This window comes from Monodon monoceros, unplaced genomic scaffold (assembly GCF_005190385.1).
Source record: "Monodon monoceros isolate NGI ecotype Baffin Bay Population unplaced genomic scaffold, NGI_Narwhal_1 Super_Scaffold_13, whole genome shotgun sequence".
Taxonomy (NCBI): Eukaryota; Metazoa; Chordata; class Mammalia; order Artiodactyla; family Monodontidae; genus Monodon; species Monodon monoceros.
Genome location: NW_021703769.1, coordinates 19,566,083 through 19,587,905, shown reverse-complemented (window position 1 = coordinate 19,587,905; position 21,823 = coordinate 19,566,083).

Sequence of the window (21,823 nt, the reverse complement as noted above, 5' to 3'; positions counted from 1 at the left end):
TTTTCAGTTAATAGAATAACACAGATGGGAATACTTATCCTAGAATCGGACATAAACTCGAGCAGCGGTCGAAGGAATAGAGGAAGCCTGGCCCCTTCTCAGGACTTCACTAAACAGAAATCATTTTCAAAAGCATCTTTACCCTCAGCTGGGTATCCCTGAGAAGCTATTCTCTGACAGGAAGGCACAGGCCTCTGGCATGAGCCCTAGTCTCAATCCACTCATCCCGCAAAAAGCTTATAGCACATTAAAGAAATAACAACACCTGCCAGGACGTCAACTTCATTGCTTCCCAGGAGTCTTTGGGCAGCAGTGCTGTGGAAGTGGTTCTAAAACCACCCTAGAGATTCTCTGTGAGGTGATAAATGGAACACTAAAGAAAGAATGTTGAGACAGAACTAGCAGAGCCATGAGCAACACCACAGGGATGCCTGTTGTCCATTTTGGATACTGTTCACCTTGAATATTCAGGTACAGAACCAGTTTCAAGTGTTACCAGATTATGACCTAAAATTTGGTTCAAAAGTGACAAAGAACTTTTTGCAATCAAATGGTTAGGGATTTGAAGGCTATGAGATTTCTTCCTGTCTCAGGCTGTCCCTGATGAGCTAGGAGTGTTTGAGCAAATTATCCTACTCTTCCTAAGCCTCTATTTCCTCACCTGTGAAAGAAATTAGGTCCATATTTTCTTTTTTACTCAATTGTTGAGGATCAAATAAAATGTCTAGAGCTGTGACTGGGACATTTAAACAGTGGTTCCATTTTTTTGACGTATTTCACATGTGTCAAGCCTTGTGCCCAGCACTTTTATGGGCATATTTCTAACTAACCTTCTCTAAAGTGCTCTGAGGCAAATGCTATTATTACCCCTTCCACCATATTGCAAATGTGGAAACTGAAGTGCAGTGACAAGATCCTACAACTTGCAAGTGGTGAGTCCTGGTTTGAAACCAGCTTTATCTATATATGACATCAGAGTCCAAATTCATAGCCACATCTTAGGTGCTATAAAGGGTATCTGTTATCATCACTACCATCATTTTCATCACTGCCACTAACCAAACCATGAGGATACTCCATGCCTTGCTAGACAGTTTGTACCCATTATAAGAAGATGATATTAAAATAGATTATTAAGGGGGAATTCCAAACTTGGAAGAGAACTGAAAATTTTGGAAATCCAGGAAGAAGAGGACACATACTTCTGGGAATTGAAGTGAGATTAGGTTCAAAATGTATCTTCATGGATATTTGTCAATTACTTTCTGCTTGGAACCCCTCCCTCCCTTTCTATGGGAATAGCTTACACTTCCTCCTTAGAAATAGCCCTTCCCCTAGTTCATATATCTGATGGGAAGGACAAGTCATATTTTCCTGTTGCACTAGACCACAAGAGTGGGCTGCCAATCATTAGGCCTTGTCCATAGAGATCAGGACAAGGGAAAGTACAGGGAAAGACTATGATCCAAAAGTGTCAATCAAGATCATTCCAGAAGATTTCATATATTGACACTAGAGGAATGTATCTCTGTCTTCTGACATTGCAAGGCTGGCATGATGTAAATCTGGAACATTCTGTAACATTTTTGCTTCTCTCTTATGTAAATAAATGGAGGAAGTGAACAGTAGGAGGGAATGCCACCAATACAGGAAGAAGCAAGGGATGTGCAGAAAGGAAGGGGGAGGAAGGGAAAAGGGAGGAGGACAGGGGAGAAAAAGGGAAAGGGAAGGAAGGAAAAGGAGAAAAGGGGAGGGGGAGGAGACTGTTACTTTCACCTCAGGATCCACTTAGGACTGTGTGTCTCGATCAGTTCTACTCCTGGGTTTCCATGTTGAGTTTCCATCATTTATACATAAGAATACTGGTTTCCAGAGTATACACTGGCTTTGTCATCACTGAGGTCACCATGAGCTTGGTAAGAGTAGTTTCAATAGTCTAGAAGTGATCACCATTTGGGGGCTTCTCAGCCTTTCTAAGTCCCTGTCTGGAACATTTATCTTTCTCCCTACTGAGACATGTAGAAGCCCATACCAATGAAGCTCCAACTGGTTTTTTATTTCAGTTTCATGGTGTGATGAAAAGAGACTGAGCTTTGAGGACATATAGACCTAATTTCAAATATCAGCTTTGCCAGATGTAAGTCTATGATCTTAGACAAATTATTTAAGTTCTCTAAGCCTTCATTTTCCATCTCTACATTGATTGTGGGTACTTGGGTATGAGAATAGGGTTCCTGAGCAAGTCAAATGATTTAGGGTAAAATAAAAGAAAAGAGAAAAAAAGAAAAGAAAAAAAGCGCCTAGCCATAAAATGCACTCTGAAAATTCCATGTAGTTCAAATAGCTCAAATTCACTCACCCCTCATGAAACTAATAGTTGAGGGTAGGTCGCTGAAGTCTTTCTGGGAACCTGAGTATCTTCAGTAATTCAGAATAATGATGTTCCTCTGCATGATGGAGGTTGTATTTGATTGTAATATGTAAAATGTCAACAAATTTTTTTTTTTTTTGCAGTACGCGGGCCTCTCACTGTTGTGGCCTCTCCCGCTGCGGAGCACAGGCTCCGGACGCGCAGGCTCAGCGGCCATGGCTCACGGGCCCAGGCGCTCCGCGGCATGTGGGATCTTCCCGGACTGGGGCATGAACCCGTGTCCCCTGCATCGGCAGGCGGACTCTCAACCACTGTGCCACCAGGGAAGCCCAAATGTCAACAAAATTTGACAAAATGTCTCAGACTCAACTCTCAGAATAAGTTACAAAATCTGGCAAAATATGTAAAGTGTCTAATTTGTCCACTAAATACACAATTGCACACCCTACGTTATTATCACTTCTCCCTGCTGCTTTCTGCCTTGTTAGTAACAGGTTCACATCCCTCACAGCCCCTACTCCTGAGATGGAAGAGGTAATGATGATCTGGTGGGTCTTCTCTGACCTCAGGATATACCTAGCAACAAGGATAGCCAAGCAGGTCTCATGGCTTTAACGGTGACAGTCTCTCTTTAGCTGCTTTGATTAACGAAGGGAAACAGCACATTGCTGGAGGTTTAGGGAATTTTATAGTTGAAGTTGTTTGTGTGCCCTTCTTACTTTCATATCCTCTAAGCAGCCTGTTCTGCGGGGTTTCTCTGTCTCTCCCTCCCTTCTTCTCTTCCTCCTCCCTCCTCCCCTCCTCCTTCTTCATTTTCTCTCTCTTTCTCTCTCAACATACACGTTTGTGCCCTAGTTCTAGACAATGGGGACAAGACCAATAAATAAGACTGAATAAGATACAACTTTCTGCCTCAAAAAGATCACAGACTGAGAGCAGTTTATGATCACTATTTCTTTACCTTGCAGCCAAGGAGGTGGATTTGAGACCCACGCCAGGGTGCAGAGCTGGCTTCTCAGCCTGGGAGAGGTGACATTAAAGGGTATCTGTGCCTCACATGGTGCCCAGATGCCTCCCTTTGTACCCTGTGAGCCAGTGAAGAACGAACTATCTTCCTATAAAAGTAGAGAGCCTTAATGCCTGGCAGACCCTGGATGTAAATTTCAAACGATGTGATTTAAGTAAAACTTATTTAAAGTGAAAGTTGTGGTCACACTGAAGATACAACCCGTCTTTGTTTTTGCCTTACAAAACTTTATATGGAATTCCTTTCTTTCTTATTCTTGATGCCCATTGGGCATAAGTATCCTTTTGGCTGACTCAGAACATTCATGGGGAAAATCAGAACCAGGACCTCATCTCTCCTCCTGAAAATGGTTTCTCATTTGCAAATAAACCTCCTGGTAAAATGTTTACAAGTGTGATATTTCACACATGGAGGAAAATATCATATTAACTGCGAGAAAAGGAGAATCTGCCAACTCATTCAAGCAGCATCCCTCATACTTCTGGGATCAGAAGTATGAAATGCATGCGTCCAGACGGCGGAGGGATTGAGTACAATGAGGGGCTCCAGGAAAAATTACAGCAAGGAAGAGCTGGGTGAGCCTCAGTCTTTCATGGAAGATGTTTATTCATAAATTGCCATTTTTGAATCCAAAGGTAGTTTTCCCCTCCTGACCATCTAGAGAAAATAAATTAATGTTCACTTAGCACCTATTGGGTTTTGCAGGACAGAGACACAGAGAGAGAGAATACTCATTATTTACAGCATCCCATATGAGAGTCTACAGTTCAAATTCCCTTGGCAAATCTGTTGTTGACATTACATCTCTATGAAGGTATTTTCCTTAATAAGCGTTTCCCAAGTCTTTTTCAGTCTCTGTTTTCTTAATTTCCTAATTTTACAAATTGCCCATGAAAGACCAGGACTGAGAGGACAAAACCAACAGAGTGAGGCCGTGTGAGTTTTGTTTGCCAAGACTCAAGAGGGTCTTGCTCTTACTGGAGCCTCAAGTTCAACAACAGTCTTAGTAACAAAACACAAACAGTTCCCTTGAGGCTCATTTGAAGGGGGAGGGGAGGGTGCGGGATGGAGCAAATGGCTTTTCTTCTAATAGGACTGAAAGTAAAATTCAAATGAAGTCAATTAAATCTACGAATAAAGTAATTTTCACAGAACTTGCCCAGCAGAGAGGAGAAGTCGTATTGAAGATGCCTCACAAGAAACTTGGAAATATTTCCAACTGGACTCCTCAGAGGATGCAAAGGCGTTTTGGATCCTGAGACTGGAAGGAATAGCAAAAGGCTGTTATATATAAATGCTCTGTCCTAGCGTGTCTGGGGGCTGCAGAAACTCCTGCACTTATTCATTGGTGAACTGGTCCAGGAGGCCAAGAGAGGCAGCATGGCAGGGGTTGCATGGCAGACTGGGAGAGAAATGGAGATGGAGTACCAGGAAGGTGGAACCAAAGTGGTCTCTGTTGTAGCCTTTGGGGTACAGGGAGACAATAAAATATTCAGTTCAACCAGAGACATGAGAGAGCTTGTTCAATCCTGGCCAGTAACCAGGAGCCAAGGTGAGCTGGGAGGAGGGAACTTCAATTTGGGTTGAAAGGGCTAGACCTTGGGAGTACAGGGGGAAGACAACAGGAACCCCAGCTGCTACTGGGTCAAGTGGGGCACACCATATGATCTGAGTCAGGGAAAGCAGAAACAATTCCAGCAGAAGTTTCCAAAAGGAGGCAGCTGAATCGGGGGCTATGGCATAGAGAACACAATAGATGATTCATGAGCATTTTCTGACTGCCTACTAGGTACCAACACTGTGCTGGGGATATGATGTGATAAAACAGTCAAGATGGGGAGAGAGACAAGCCAAGCGACAGTTCCAAAATAATGCAATGAGTAACATGGAAGAGAAGTGTAGAGAATGCTGAGTGCAGGTCTAGTTATACTGTGTTAGTGCGAAAGGTCTCTTTCCTACACATTTGACCCCAGTTCAGGCCACCATCACTTCTTACCTGGGCACAACAATTATTCTGCACTGGTCTCTTCACATGCACTCATTCACCTTTCCAACATACCTGATCATATTGCACACCTACCTAAATGTCTTTCATGTCATGTCACTACAATGTCAGTACAGCCAACATTCTTTGATATGACCAGCATGGCTCTGCTACACCTGACTGTCTCTCCAAATCCATCCCATTCTATTCTGCCATGCCATCTGAAACAAGGACACACTGAGTTCAAGATGCCTGTAGGACACCCAGGCAAAAATGTGTAGAAAAACGTTAGGTATATACAAGAGAAAAGTCAGGGTGAGGATAGAAAAGAAGTTACGTGTTCTTTCTGAAATCCAAGTTCTTGGTGACTCTGAGGACGTGGGGTAGGCAGAATTCTGTGGTGTCCCCCCAAGATCTCTGGCCCCTGGTTTTCATGCACATACTGCAAGTTATTAAATCAAGCACTAATTTTGGTGTGCTGTGAAGGGATTTTGCAGATGCAATCAAGGTCCCAAATCAACCGATCAGGAAGTTATCCAGTGAGACTGACCTAGTCACATGAGCCTTTTAAAAGCAGAGTGTTTCCTCCAGCATCAAAGATGAGGAAGTCAGAAGTTTGAAATACGAGAAGGATTCAATGTATCATTGCTGGCTTAAAGATGGTGGGTGACATGGGCAGCTTCTAGGAGCTGAGAATGGCCTCTGGCTGACAGCCAGCAAGGAAGCAGGGATTTCAGTCCAACAACCACAAGGAAACAAATTCTACCAGCCGCTGATGAGCTTGGAAGAGGACTCTGAACATCAGATGAGGATAGCAGCCCTGCTGTTCCCTCGACTTCAGTTTTATGTGATCCTGGGCAGAGAATCCAGTCTTGTGCACCTAGACTTCTGACCTATAGAAAGTGTGAGCTCATAAATGTGTGTCGTTTTCAGCTGCTACACAGAAATAGAAAACAAACACTTGAGGCAAAAAGAAAATTCAGCTTTCAAAAGGCCTAGGTATGGAGACTTCCCTGGTGGTCCAGTGGTTAAGACTCCACGCTTCCAATGCAGGGGGCAAGGGTTCGATCCCTGGTCAGGGAACTAAGATCCCACATGCCACGTGGCATGCACCAAAAAAAAAAAAAAAAAACGCTTAGGTATATAAGACTTAAGGAAGCATCGTCTCTATCATTTACCAAGGCCCCACCATGAAGTTTTTAATCCAGACCACTGCCTAAAGCATTAAGGGGATGCATATCACCTATGCCTTTTGAAATAGGGTAGTGATTGTTTCTACCCTCAGTGACAACTTGCAGTTAATTGTCTAATTTCTTAAAATATTGATACATGAGTTCTCCTTGACTCCAGAATAGGAATGGCAGATTATCTTTCTGAACAGCTAGGATTGGTTAAAAAGTAGGAATGGGCTGAAAGCTAGTGTTAGAGGCATGGGTACTTCTTCCCTATGGAATAAGTAAATGATTAACTTACTCATTTCTAAGGTCACTTCCAGATCATGAATTCTACAAGCCTGTGAAATGAATTTGAAAATATTGGCATACACAAAGGCCCAAAGCGCTCTTAGAGTGAGAGCCAGAGGGGCATCCATGGCTATGTCTTAGCAGTTGGCACACACGGGAGGCCCACATTCTCTATTGGAAGGGAACTGGGCTAATGTTGACATTTGACCTGTGGCATTGTTCTCCAAATATACACAGGCTGAGTCAAGGCAACTCCTTTTGCCAAAGGAGAATTGCTGGCCCCTTGCCCAATCACCAGGACCTGCTTATTTTAGAGAAATTTATTATCATAAAATAGAGACAAATTGTAAAACTCAGACTTCAGTGTTGAAAAATTAATTAGGTCTTTGGCCCTCTCTTCTCAGCATTTGTAAAGAATTTCCTTGTAGACTTAGCCGGTTCAGTGATGGGGTTAAACATGTGTACCCTGGAGATTAGCACTCTTGTTGGAGCTTTTTCAAGAGGGAAACTGTTAGAACCAGGAGCCCACTTAGGATTTCCAAAAAAACATATCAGGAGAAGGCAATTAAATCAGGTTGGTGGTTGTCAGGAAAGGCTTCCTGTTGGAGTACTGAATGATTCATATGCCAGGCTGGGAGAGGTAGGATAGTCTAGTCAGAAGATCTTAAAAAGTATAAAGATGATGGCATGAATGAGCATGGTGGATTTGAGAAACTGAAAGCTAGACTTAGTACGTGTGGAGTAAAAAATCTAGCCAGTGGCAGGAAGTGAGGATACGACTCTAAAGTTGAAAATGGAAAAATAGGTCTGAGTCAGAGGAGTAGTAGCCTTGAGGCCTTTCTAAGAGGTCTGGGCTCTAACCCGTAAGTACGTATGAGCTTTTACTGAGGACATGGCATGATCACTCTCATTTGGGAATGGTATCTCTGAGGGTGGCAGTGTGTAGAATAAATCAGAAAATCTAGGATGATACCCCATAGTTTGCCTTTGCCAATGTCATGAACTGAGGTAAGGGTTGAAGTTGGAGTTGGGCGATACATTTAGGTAGCTTTTAGATGTTGAATTCTAATTGCCTGCATTACACGTGTGACTATGTTCTGTTTCTGTTACTCAGAACCTGGCCTATAATTAGAAGTTCAGACTGGAGAGCTGCCACACTTGACACTGTGGGATCATGAGCCTGCCTATGGGAGCAACTAGCAGGGTTATCACCTTGGAAATCAGGATACCCCTTTCATTCATGGTGCATTGGCCAATCACTCTTGAATTTTTGTTAATAAAGTCATTCACTCATTCATTCATCAATCATCAAAAGTTTAATGATATTCTACTGTGACGGACACTGTTCCAAGAATCAAGGGTACTGTACAGACAAGATGGACAAAGTCCCCAGTCTCATAGAGAGTCCATCTTCAAAAAGATGGAGACAATGAACAAATCGTCGAATAAACAAATGTCAGAAAGTGTAAGTGCTATGAAGAATAGTAAAACACATTAAGGAGATCAAACATTGTTGAGATGATGGCAGTTCTATTTTAGATAGATTGCCCAGGGAAATTTTCCATGAGGAGATGACATTTGGGCAAAGACCTGCATGAGTCAAGGAGTGAGCCAAGTCAAGGTCTAAAGGAAAAGAGAGCAAGGTATAAAATATCTGAGCCAGGAATGAGACATTCAGGGGGAGGAGAGAAGGTTTAGTGTGGCCAGAACCAAGTGAATGAGAGGCAGAGGAGAGTACAAGATGAGAATTAGGCAGGCAAAGGGCTTGGGGCCAGGGCTAGTGAGTTTAGGTAGGATGGGAAATCATTGGAAGGTTCCAAACAAGTCAGTGATGGCATCTTATGTGTATTGGAAACAATTTTATTGGTATCCATGGTGAAAGGTAACTGAGCTGAAAGATTGAGGTTGTATTGTTATTATTGCTATTATTATTCACTCATTCAATCATTGATTTGGATGTTTTAGAAACATGTTCTGAATGCTTTCTCTATGCCAAGCATTGCAGTAAATATTGGGGGCACAGAAACTAGTGAGAAGTGATACCTTCCTTCAGTAGTTTGCTGTGTTACAAGTATATGTGCATATATTACACTCAACACAGACATTTCCGTGATGTACTTCCCACCCCACACTTACACCTCAGGTACAGGAGGTAGAATTATTTAAATGCCATAGGTCCTGGCATGATTTTATTGTCTGTGCAAGACCCCTCACTTGATTTACTTATTTTTTCCTTGGTTTTATTCCCACTCCTCACTCTCATTCCCCTCTCACTATGTCCTTCCGGTATATATTTTTGTTTTTATAAATTCTTTAAAAATGTGTGTTCCAGTTCTGTAACAACTTTTTGTCTTCTAAAGTACACACACCAGGAGAGCAGTAGAGAGTATCATGCATTAGATAATTGTGTGGAGGCCAAGAATCTGTATTTTAGATGAAAAAACAAACAAACAAAACAAAACATATCCCCAGGTATGGCTAAGACCTATCCCAGTTTAGAACTTTTCAAAATGGGGGAAGTTAAAGTCTACTGGTATGTCAATAAACTTATAGAGGAGAAAAAGCCCCGACTCGGATTATTTGCTGATTTTCATGGTGTAAATAGTCCCACCTTGACCAGTTTCAAGCTCTGATTCAACAACCAGGTTACAAGTCCAGTGTATTTAACAGTTGACTGGAACCATTTCCAGCAAACCTTTGTTCATGTCCTCAATTCCACCTGAACAAGTACATGATGAGGTCATTGCTCTGCTAATGAAAATGGACCATCCCAGCGCAATGTGTCCTTCCTCCCACGTAACAGGAACTCCAGTGTCCTTACTTAAGGAGCAAGTTAGATGGGTGTTCCAGAAACCTTGAGAAGCCCAGGTGAAGATGAACGACATGACTGTTTTTCTTTTCAGGGATAGATTAAGAAAGTTCATTATTGGGTCAGCTGTGGACCCTATTGTTGGAGTCGCTTGTGTGCACAGGGTATGAGCCGACTATTTAATCCTGATGTTATGAACAATGTCTCAGACAAATTAGAGGGATGGCCTGTTACCATTCTAAGTATTGCCTCAGAAATGTTTACAATCCTTGGGTTACAGTGTTTACTGGAGCTGACATCTGCTATGGGTGACTGAAGAGTGTGGTTGGACAGAAAGTGGATCTTGAGAATATAGAGGATGCTTGAATTTAGAAAGTCCATAAAGACAGAAGCTGAGTCATTTCTAGAAGGTCCAAACGTGGTTTTTTTGGGCTTTTTAAAATTATTTATTAAAAAAATTTTTTTTGGCTGCATTAGGTCTTCATTGCTATGCGCAGGCTTTCTCTAGTTGTGGCGAGTGGGGGTTACTCTTCGTTGTGGTGCACAAGCTTCTCATGGTTGTGGCTTCTTTTGTTGCAGAGCATGGGCTCTAGGTGTGCGGGCTTCAGTAGTTACAGCACGTGGGCTCAGTAGTTGCAGCATGCGGGCCCTAGAGTGTCCAGGCTTCAGCAGTTGCAGCTCTTGGGCTCAGTAGTTGTGGCTCACAGGCTCTAGAGTGCAAGCTCAGTAGTTGTGGTGCACGGGCTTAGTTGCTCTGCAGCATGTGGCATCTTCCTGAACCAGGGATCAAACTCGTGTCCCCTGCATCGGCAGGCGGACTCTCAACAACTGCGTCACCAGGTAAGTCCCAAGGTGGCTTATTTTAATTATGCAATTTCCATAGGAGTTCTGGCATCTTAAAAAAATAAGTATTCTTGGGCTTCCCTGGTGGTGCAGTGGCTGAGAGTCCTCCTGCCGATGCAGGGGACACGGGTTTGTGCCCCGGTCCGGGAAGATCCCACATGCCGCGGAGCGGCTGGGCCCGTGAGCCATGGCCACTGAGCCTGCGTGTCCGGAGCCTGTGCTCCGCAGCAGGAGAGGTCACAACAGTGAGAGGTCTGCGTACCGCAAAAAAAAAAGATAAGTATTCTTATCCCTTTTAAATAAATGATGAAATGTAGCTGCTGGAAAGTGGAAGTAACAGTGATAATAATGCTACGGACTAAGTTGGGTCTCCCCAAAATTAGCTTTTAAAGTCCTAAGCCCTAATGTATTTGGGGATGAGAATTTTGGGAGGCAATGAGGGTTAGATGAGGATGGAGCCCTGACCCAATGGGATTAATGCTCTTGCAGGAAAAGGCATCAGAGAGCTTGTTCACCCTCTCTCTGCCATATGAGGACAGCAGAACGTAGCCACCTGCAAGCCAGGAAGAGAATTCAGAAATTTAAACCTGCTGGACTTTGATCTTGGACTTTCCAGCCTCCAGAACTTGGAGAGAATAAATTTCTGTTGTTTGAACAACCTAGGCTAAGGTATTTTGTTATGACAGCCTGAGCAGACTAATACAAATAATCATCATTGCCACCACCACCACCACCATCATCATCTAAGTGTTTTACATGTGTACTCTCCTATAATCCTCACAATAATCTGAAAATTTGATTTAAGTATTTTCCTCTTCTCATAAATGAGAAAATAGGACTCAGACAAGTTAAGGAACACATACAAGGCCATAATAGATGGCAAATAGCAGCTGGGGTCCTAACCCCAACTATGGGTGCCCAAAGCTCCCATTCTTCACTGCCATACCATACTGCTTCCCAATGGCCACCATGGTGTCTGTCATATAGTGGGTGCTAAAAATACATTTTTGGAATGATTGAAAATGGATGAATTATGGTTAGGCTACCAAGAAAAGAAACTGAGTTGGAACACACGGCTTTTTGGAGATTCTAATGTAGTGAAAGACCATGCATGTGAAGTCACAGTAAAATTTTTTGCTATGAAACTTGAAATTTTAGTTCTTTCTTGGAAATCTGAAAAATAAAGTGGAGTGTAAGCCTAAGGTAATTGTCCTTTTATACTGTTATACTTGTCATGGTGCCAGTATCCACATATTTCCCCGAGGGATGAAATTAAAATGCCAAATTTTCATGATTGTAAGATGATTACAGAATAAATGTTGAGGGAAGAATCATAGAGTAGAAAGAAGTCTGTATGAATGCCTTCCCAACTGGTTAAAGGCAAGCTTGAGGCTTTGCATTAGTTACAGGGGACTTGCTCCGTATGGGTTTTCTTCATATTCCTGCTCTATGAACCATTTATCTCCTGATTATCCTACAGCCCATGATTGGTTGTGACATGTGTCTTTAGGAAGGAATGCTTGTGAATGCATTAATACCTTTCATAAGGCAGTTTATTCCAGTCACACTGAAAATTTTAGGAAAGTTTCACACTGAAGATAACTTTGGTAAAATAAATAAGGATTCTGGAAAAACTACCGAAACCTCTTCCCAGTGATTAGAAAGTTCTCACAAGAAAACTTTGGACAGACTGTGAAAAATGAGGCTTACATTATACTTATAAACATCATTGTTATATGAAATTTAGCCTTCCAACTTATTTAGTTGTTCATGACATGTAAAAGAGAAAGCAACAATGAAGGAGAAAACTGGGTTCTGATTGCTTCAGTTTAACTCAGAGAATTTTTTTTTTATGTAAAAAATAAAAACTACAGAAAGAGAATTGCAGACATAGAATCTTTCTCCTGCTCTTTCGTTTCCCTTTTCAGAGAGATTCAGCCAGATCTGTAAGGAGAGTTGCAAAAAGCCAGCAGGAGATATCCAGGGCTCACTCCTGGAGCTGCCTTTGATTTTACCTTTGCTGACTGCAGAGCATATTCTGATGGAGTTCTGTGTTAGTTCTCCCTCTGGGGCTGGTGGGAGGGGACACGTCCATTTGTCCTGTTTTACAAGTGCAATGCCTTTCCCTCTTAAAAGGAAGAGCTTGCCACATGCCATGTACCCCACCATTAGTCAAGCAGTAGAAACAACTCAATACAAGCTAAGAAGTACAATGCCCAAAGGGACACCATCAATCCTTTATTACCACAACTTCCTCATTCTTGAGTTGTTGATATTGATTTATCTTTGGCCCAGGTAGAGTGACTGAGAGTGATTTTCTCAGCAAGACAACACAGATTGCCTCAGTTCTGAGCCCATGCCTGTCCGAGAACGTTTTCCGTCTGCTCTCACTGATTGGTTATGGGATATTTTGGCCAATATATTTCCCCGCTCGGAACTCAGTAGTTCCTATTGATTCATACACTCAAGTGGCAGATATCAAAATGTGAAGCTACCGTGATTTGGTGTCTATTTAAATCAACCTACCTTTTCTTCACACTTCCTTTTAGGATGTATACTTCATATTTAAGTTGTATGTGTTACCTGGGTAAGTCTTGGATTTTATTCTATTTTATTAATTTTGCCAAGGATGATGCATTATTTTAGTCAGCAGATTATTTTCTTTTACTCAAGAATATTCTTTCTTTATTTCTTTAATTATTATTTCCAGTCAATCTTTTCTATCCTTCTCTGAGATACTTCTGTTGTATGTGTGTGGGTATATATTCCCTATATTCCTTTAGGCTTCTTTTTTTTTCTTCTAAGTTTCAAAGTCCTTTTCCCCTTTTCTCTCTTGTGATATACATTATCTTTAGCGTAAAATCTGTTACATGCCACTTTCCTCATGGGTCCTTAATGTAAAAGTTAAGGAAATAATGCATCTTTTAATTCCCCCCTTATCTATCTTTCCTGCCTTTCTTTGCTTCACTTAATGTTCTTATTTTGATTTCATAAATTTCATGTGTCTTATAGAACCTTAACCAGAAATGTTCTAAAATTTCTGTTTTGGAGAGTTTTTCTCTAATTCCCAGGACCAGTAAAATGTGGAGGTTTGTTCTTGATCCCATCTGGAGAGCCTTTTTTCCAAGCTTGGATTTGCTTTCACAAGAGACTGGAAGGGAAAGTTTACCTCTTTCCCATGTCTTTATCTCTGGTATATTTCCCCCTCAGCTCTTTCTTAATACTTGCACAATTCCTGAGTTTTTATATAACCAATAAAATGTTGTTAGCATAAAGAAGGCAAAGACTCAAATCTTTCCTCTGAGGGTTTTTTTTTTTTTTTTGGTTTATTTTCTAGTTGGAAATATAGTCTTGGACTAACTTCAAAGGAATTTACTAACTAGAAGAAGCCCTGTATTCCAGGGTCTGAACCCCAGAAATAATTTTCCATAGAAGAAAGTTTTTCTAAATAGCAAGACATTCAGCTACTGAGTGTGTCCACCTATCACTACAGGCATAAACTCTGCCTCATTAAAAACTAAAAGCTCCTTCTCTTGAGATGCACCTCTTAGTCTACACCACTGTGTCGACTGATGTACAATGCAAGAAAGAGATTATTAAGCATTTGTCCATGCGTCTGTCTTGTCCCATGATGATCTGCATCATTGCATGTGTACTAGATAGAAACAGCAAATTAGAATGTAGTTTTAAAAACTATATGACTTACAGTGGTATTTGCCTTCTTCATTTTATTCAGGTAATGACTCCGGGATGCTCTTTTTCCTTTTGTCTGAATATTTGGAAATGTATTCACACCATCCTTCACCTCCAAGTTTGATCAGCTGTATCATGCCTCTCATCACACTCCACCCAATGCATGGTAAACATTAATCTCATAATAAAAAAACCTATTATATTTTAAAATGCATTTTTACAGCCATCAGCACCTTTTTTTTTTTTTCCTGAGGGCCTACTTTGTGCAAAACTTGAGAATTTAGGTCTTTGACATCCAACCAAGAAAGTTTTCAGTTTAGAGAGAAGTTAGGCATCACCATGTTTCTTCTTTCTGGAAAATGAGGTGTTGTTTGGTCAGAGATTTTTAAATTGACCGAAACTTTATGTAATTTTTAAAGACTCAGTGGCAAAGAGAACATATGTATGCCTGTCTATCTCTGGGAAGCTTGATGTCCTAGAGAAAATCCTTCCTTCTCTCTTGCTGCAATCCAAGGTAGGATATATTATTGATGGCCAGAGAGGATCTGGCTGCAGCCCAAAACCTCTCTTCTGACTTTGAAAGCAGAGAGTTCACAGTCACCTTCCAATGGCCCATCCAACAATGATGAGACCATGGCTGACGGGAATTATCTCAAATGTGTCAGGAATGAACACACACTTGCTAATGGCCTATTTCCTTCCCCACAGGCATCCCTGCAGAGGAAGAAGGTAAGGGAGAGCGAGACCCTTGGCTCAGCTTATGCCTTTTCTCCTCTTTCCTTTCCCAAACACCCTCTCCTCTCACCCCAGGATCATGCTTGATTCTTGAATTCCCATCAGGTTTCAGGGGAAGGGGAAATACTATTTCTTGCACTTTTTGCTGGCCAAGAAATTGATGCTATCTGTCTCCCATTGTTCTGCTCACCATCCGGTTTGGACCTGACTGAAGGCGGGAATGAAGGTGTGCATCCAGCTGTGGCCCATGTCCTTTGAACAATTCAGTCTTTGCACAGAGACACCAATTCAGAGACTGTTCCCATTTACTCGAAATATTGGTAGCAAACTCAGCACATTACCCAAATGAGAGTCACTGAATATGTTCAAAGAGCTATAAAAAGAAGATATAAGAAAACAAAGTCTTCAGTACCTTGATTAAACTTTCAGATAGCTATAGACATGGAGGAAATCAGCAGAAAGAGAAACATGCTCCAAGAAACCATTTCTCCAGTGACAATGACTTTGCCACAGCATGTATGTAGTATCTACAGGCCACAGTTAAACCATCAGGTCATTGGCATACAGTAGGTGCTCAATAAATATTTGTGAGTGTCAGAATCATATTCTGGTATACTTGCCTTTCTAGGTAACTGGATCTAAAGGAGAAGTAATTAAGTGTGTCTAGCCTAGAGCTGAGGGGGTAAACTGTAGTTTTTAGATTACAGGAGAGTTCTTAAAAATACTTTTAATTTTGGAGTTATTTTAGATTGATAAAAACAATAGGAAAGATAGTACAGAGTTTCCCCACACCTATCAGTTTGAGTTTTCCCTAAAGTTACCATCATATATTACCATTGTATATTTGTCAAAACTGAGAAACCAACATTGGTGCTTTACTGTAATTCCAGATTTTATTTGAAGTTCACAAGTTTTTCCATTAATATCCTTTTCTGTTGTTTTGGGATCAAATCCAGCACATCACATTTCATTTTATCATTATGTCTCTTAAGTGTACTGCGGTTTGTGACAGTTTCTTACTCTTCCCTTGTTTTTCATGATCTTACTATTTTGAGGAATACTTGTAAGGTATTTTATAGATTGTCCCTCAGCTTGAGTTTGCCTGTTTCCTTATGGTTATGGATTTTTGGAAAGACTCCCACAAGGGATACGTGATATCCACATGGCATTATTGATGATGTTAAACTTCATCACTTGATTAACCTTCATCACTTGGTTAGGGTAGTGCCAACTTTCTCCACCATTAAGTTATTATTTTTTCCCTTTTATGGGAGGATTTTTAGTTGTGATTTATTATAATTTCATTTTGCAAAGCTTTGTGTAGAAGTCAGGAGATGGCTCTTGATTGTAAAATGAAGGAAAAGTAGTTCAGTCAGTAACAGGAATATCTTGCTGGAATCCTGGGGGAAGTTTAATCAGTAATTGACTTGTTGGAACAAAATAATAAAACCTTTGAAGAGCTGGAAGGAGATTAGAATTGGAGCTGTGAGTCTGATACACCTGACTGAGCTCTTTTCACAGGTACAGGGTCTGAGCACTGTCTCCTGTGTGTACTGGGGTCAGCAGAGAAATCCAGCCTCACCTGGACTCCCTCCATTCTGTTCTCATAACCTTTCTAAGAGTCCTCTCTAACTCTCGCCCTCTCCCCTCCTACACAAAAGCCCCCACCCAATTGGGTACTGGCCTCTGGCATGCCCAATCAGTCACTACTATGTCTAGTTCCTAAGCTAAATACAAGACAGAAGCAGGGAGGGGACAGATGCTGAGATTGTGGAAGGGAGAGGAAAGTAGCCTTCTTTTTGGTCTGGTCTCTGGATCAAGTATGGACTACACAATTAGACCTTTCAAAGCGTGGAAATTAACACTTCTGCCAGCATAACTCCTATACCTCATGATGCTCCAAGAGGATCTGAATTATTATGTAAAATGTTTATTTCTATTACCCCAGTGTTGTTAAAACTATTTCCATGTTTGTTTAGGAGTTCCAGAAGTTTTAGGAGTTAAAAACAAATCCTTCCATCTGTTTTAAATAATAATCTATTCATTTTATTATTAAGAAAAAGATCTAGGAATAGCAGGGGTCAGGTTTCTGCTTAAACTTTCTTGGCTTCTGTGGTTTAGATACTTCTGGATCTGTCTGTCCTTGTATGAGAGGTCAATTTCCATGCCAGTTTTGGAGAAAGGGAAATAGTCTAGGGAAGAATTCTCAAAGAGATAAAATTAGGGAAATAATTTAGTCAGTTAATGATTTTCCAGTTTCAAAAATCAATACATAAATTATAAAAAAGTATAATCTCATCAAGAATGTAATTAAAGATTTGAAAAATGATGTTGATAAAAAGTGTCATAAAATAAAGCAGAAACACATAGGCATAGGTTCAAGAGGAAAAATAAGAGTTTTGAGGACAGAGTCAGGAAATCTGATTGGAATCATTGGATTAACAGGAGAAGAAAAGGAAAGAGAAGAGGGAAAGCAATAATTTTTTAAAAAACATAAGAATTTATTTGAGCTAAAGGGGGATACATTTGCAGTTTAAAATTTCTCACTTGATCTCAAAAATTACCAAAAAAAAATTTTAACCTTCGAAATTCTAAGCCACATACAAATCTTTAAAGTTTCTATTTATAAGTAGCTGATTTTTTTTACATAACTGAGTAAACCTGTCAGATTTCTCTTCAGTATGGGAAACTATTCTGCAACACCTACAGACTCTTGAAAGGAGATGGCTGCAATGTCAATATCTTACACATAGGAAAATATAATACATCTATTGGCCAAAAAAAGAGTCAGGAAATGTCTAAGAGAGTACAATCCATGTCCATTGTCTGAGGAAGTATCTGTGCATGCTAAATTTCAATAAGATCAGAGATTTCAACATATTGTAAGTTATAAAAGGGAAAGATATAGTGATAGGCAACAAATAAATATATAGCAGGTAGAGGTAGATAAAAAGATAGATGAACACTATATATATATATATATATATATAATGTTTATATAAACATATGCCTCATATGTGTAGTTATGTATAATCGGATGATGGTAAGGCTACTGTGCATTTGTAGCATAGCTACTAAGTAAGTAGCCTGGGGAAGACTGACACATGTAGCAAGGGAAGACCTTTCAATAGACTGCTCTCCATAAAAAACAAACTAAACTGAAAACAAACACAACTCTCTCAGCAAAATCCAGTAGTAAGGGAATGGGAGGGGAGGGAGGGAGTAGCAAGGAGCAGAAAATTAAAATATGATAAAATTCCACCATGAGGGCTTCCCTGGTGGCTCAGTGGTTAAGAATCCGCCTGCCAATGTAGGGGACATTGGTTCAAGCCCTGGTCTGGGAAGATCCCACATGCAGCAGAGCAACTAAGCCTGTGCGCCACAACTACTGAGCCCATGTGCCACAACTACTGAGCCCATGTGCCTAGAGCCTGTGCTCTGCAACAAGAGAAGCCACCTCAATGAGAAGTCTATGCACCACAACAAAGAGTAGCCCACTCTCGCTGCAACTAGAGAAAGCTGTGCACAGGAACTAAGACCCAATGCAGCCATAAAAATAAATAAATAAATAAATAACCAAACAAACAAATAAATAAATCTATTTAAAAAAAAATTCAACCATGATGGTATATATGGGGTCCAAATATTTCAATTGTTGCAAAATGCAGGTCCATGGTGTTATGAATTTAATGAAACATATAATACAGTATTATTTGTAGATCTGCATTGTCAAAGATCAGGAAAGTAAAGATGGTGAATAGTATACTGTATCCAATGAAATGTTGCCTCCACTGAGAATGTCCCAAATGGTCACAGGCAGTTACTTTCCAACCACATGTTGTTCTTATAAAAGATAAGAACTTTGGGCTTCCCTGGTGGCGCAGCAGTTGAGAGTCCGCCTGCCGATGCAGGGGACACGGGTTCGTGCCCTGGTCCGGGAAGATCCCACATGCCGCGGAGCGACTGGGCCCGTGAGCCATGGCCGCTGAGCCTGCGCGTCTGGAGCCTGTGCTCCGCAAAAAAAAAAAAAAAAAAAAAAAGATAAGAACTTTAACCAACCAATACTTACTTGAGAACTGGATCTGGCCAGAGGTCAGGAACCATTCACTAATAGCATGATCTTCAGAGTCATGTTTAGCAGAGTTTACAGCAATTCTGAAGGTTTTATACTGAGGTAAAAGTGACTCTATTCTAAAACATTCATCTCAGTGGAAGTGGAGGAGTAGATATGTGAAGTGTCAGTGGGAGAAATACAGGTTTAATTTTGACAATTAGAAGTGGGAATCACTAATAGCCTTAAAAATACAATAGAGCTTCTAAATCACCAGGAGAGAAGAGAATGAAGAAAAAAAATCATTATTGTGTGCTATGTGACAAATACAAATAACCAAAGTGCTGGAGAAAATACTGATATCAGGACAAAGAAAAATCAAGGCCATAGACACTGAACAGGATAAAGAAGGATATTATATAATAATAGAATGCAAGAGTCCATAAAAGAGACTTACAAAGGATGTACATCCTTATATAGCAAAGAACCCTGCAGCAAAATGTAAGTGTTGGGTTAGAATTCTCGAAACATTGTAATTTGTTAAAATACATTTGTTTGGAAAATTTCAGTGTAACTATTTTAGAATATAAAAACCCATGTGGGTAATAATAGAACATTTGAAGAATATAATGAATAAACACAATTTAATAGATTTAAATAAAATATGTTATGTTAACAAAATGGAAATATATGTCCTTGGAACACAGCAAAAAATAAATTAACTACATACATAGCCACAAAAATGCTCAGTAAATTGCCAAAGGACATATTTTATGGGCCCTATTTTTGAATTATATCCCCCTCCCCTACAAAAAATGGAAGTCAATAAATGTCTGCCCCTAAAACATGTAACTAGCACATTTCTATTTTAAAACATTTTGAAGCAACACCTGATGAAGAGGGGAAAATGAAAATTACTAATTAGTTTTAGAAGAATGAATGGGGGAACAGAAAAGCAAACCTCATAATAAAAATTGTTGGTCACAGCTAAAGCCATATTTTTTCAAAGGAAAAGAGCATGAATTGCATTTTTTAAATTATTATTAAAAGAGGAAGGCTGAAAATAAACTTTGATTTCAACCATGTGCAATAAATGTTAACATCAAGTCAACTCAAAGGGTTAGGCAATGATTTGTGATGGGTAAAATGGATAAAGTAGTCAGAAAAACCCTCTCTGAAGAGCTAACAGTGAGCAGAAAATTAAAGAGTGTAGAAAGTAAACCATGTGAAAATCTGTTATGACCCACTGACATGAACGACTAGTTATTTACAGAGACTCCTTTTCTGAGTACCCATGACTACTTACTTTTGGTTCATATCGAGTTGGCCAAGAAGGCTTATGTAGACAACTGGAAGAAACAAAATTTTCTTCCTTCCTTATTTTTCAACAGTGAAACTAGCTTCACAGTTTCTTAGGATTATGCAGTTAATATATTTTTATAGTAAAAATAAAGATGAAATATTAAACTAAATTTAATGTCTCTTGAAATCCTGCTGTACCAACATAACAAAAATCAACATGTTACTGATCATCTTTTCACACACATTTTATATATGTGTATGTACGTATATACAAATATTAGGTTGTTTCTTATTTTAGATATTTTAATACAGTTTTTTAAAACATTAATGTGTCTCCTGCTTTCCCTTCCCTGGTCCCCCATCTTGCCCCAAATAACTAATATTAACCACTTACTGCTAACATTCCATAGCCTATTCAATGTTCACATGACCCAGTACCTACAGTTATAGCTTTAACTGTTGATATTGATTTAAGTATTAATATGGTTATAGATAGCAAAGATTTTGCCATTATTTTATTTTTAAAAATGACCACAGTACATAATGTTTCTCTACATATTGATTTTCTCCCTTCACTCTAGATTACAGTAATCCTTTCAAATCATTTGGTCTGAACCTAACATCTTCTTTTAGTGGTAACATAAAATTCCTTATTGTGAATGTACCATAATCTACTCAACCTGTATATCTCAGAATACTATTCACTCCCTCACCTCAGTTTTGTTGCTGTTAAAAATCCTGAAATGAATATTTATTTCCATGTATGGATCCCTACATATTGGTATTTTTATTTCTATAAATTAGCTTCTCAGGAGTGTGATTATTGGGTCAACAAATATATATATATTTTTTTTAATTTTTAAGATACTTGGAAATTGCTGTTAAAAAAAAAGCTGTTCTACTGATTCACATTGACAGCAACAATATGAATTCCATATTGTCTACATTCCTATTTGCCATAAATAACACTTTTTCATCTTATCTCTTAGGTATAAAAGACTACCTTGTTAATTTAAAAAATTTTCTTACTAATAAAGAGATTGGGTACTCATTCCTTTGTTTCCATTGGCCTTTTATACTTGCAACTGTCATTCACATATTTTGCCATTTTTTTTTCCTGCTGGTTTGTATGCATTTTTGTTGTCAATGTTATCAATTTAGTTTTTACATATTCTAACCTTCAATCTTGCACATGTGTAGAATTTATTATTTGCTTTGCTTTAGTATTGATTTAAAATAATATTCAAACACAGGTTTAATTTTTACACAAATGTCTGACGTTTCTTTTTTCACTGTTGTGGCCTCTCCCGTTGCGGAGCACAGGCTCCGGACGCGCAGGCTCAGCGGCCATGGCTCACGGGCACAGCCGCTCCGCGGCATGTGGGATCCTCCCAGACCGGGGCACAAACCCATGTCCCCTGCATCGGCAGGCGGACTCCCAAACACTGCGCCACCAGGGAAACTCCCTAGTTCCCTCTTAGATAGTGGTTGGAGGCATCTGTTTTTCTCTTACCCTTGTAGAACTAATTCTCACTATTTCCCCCA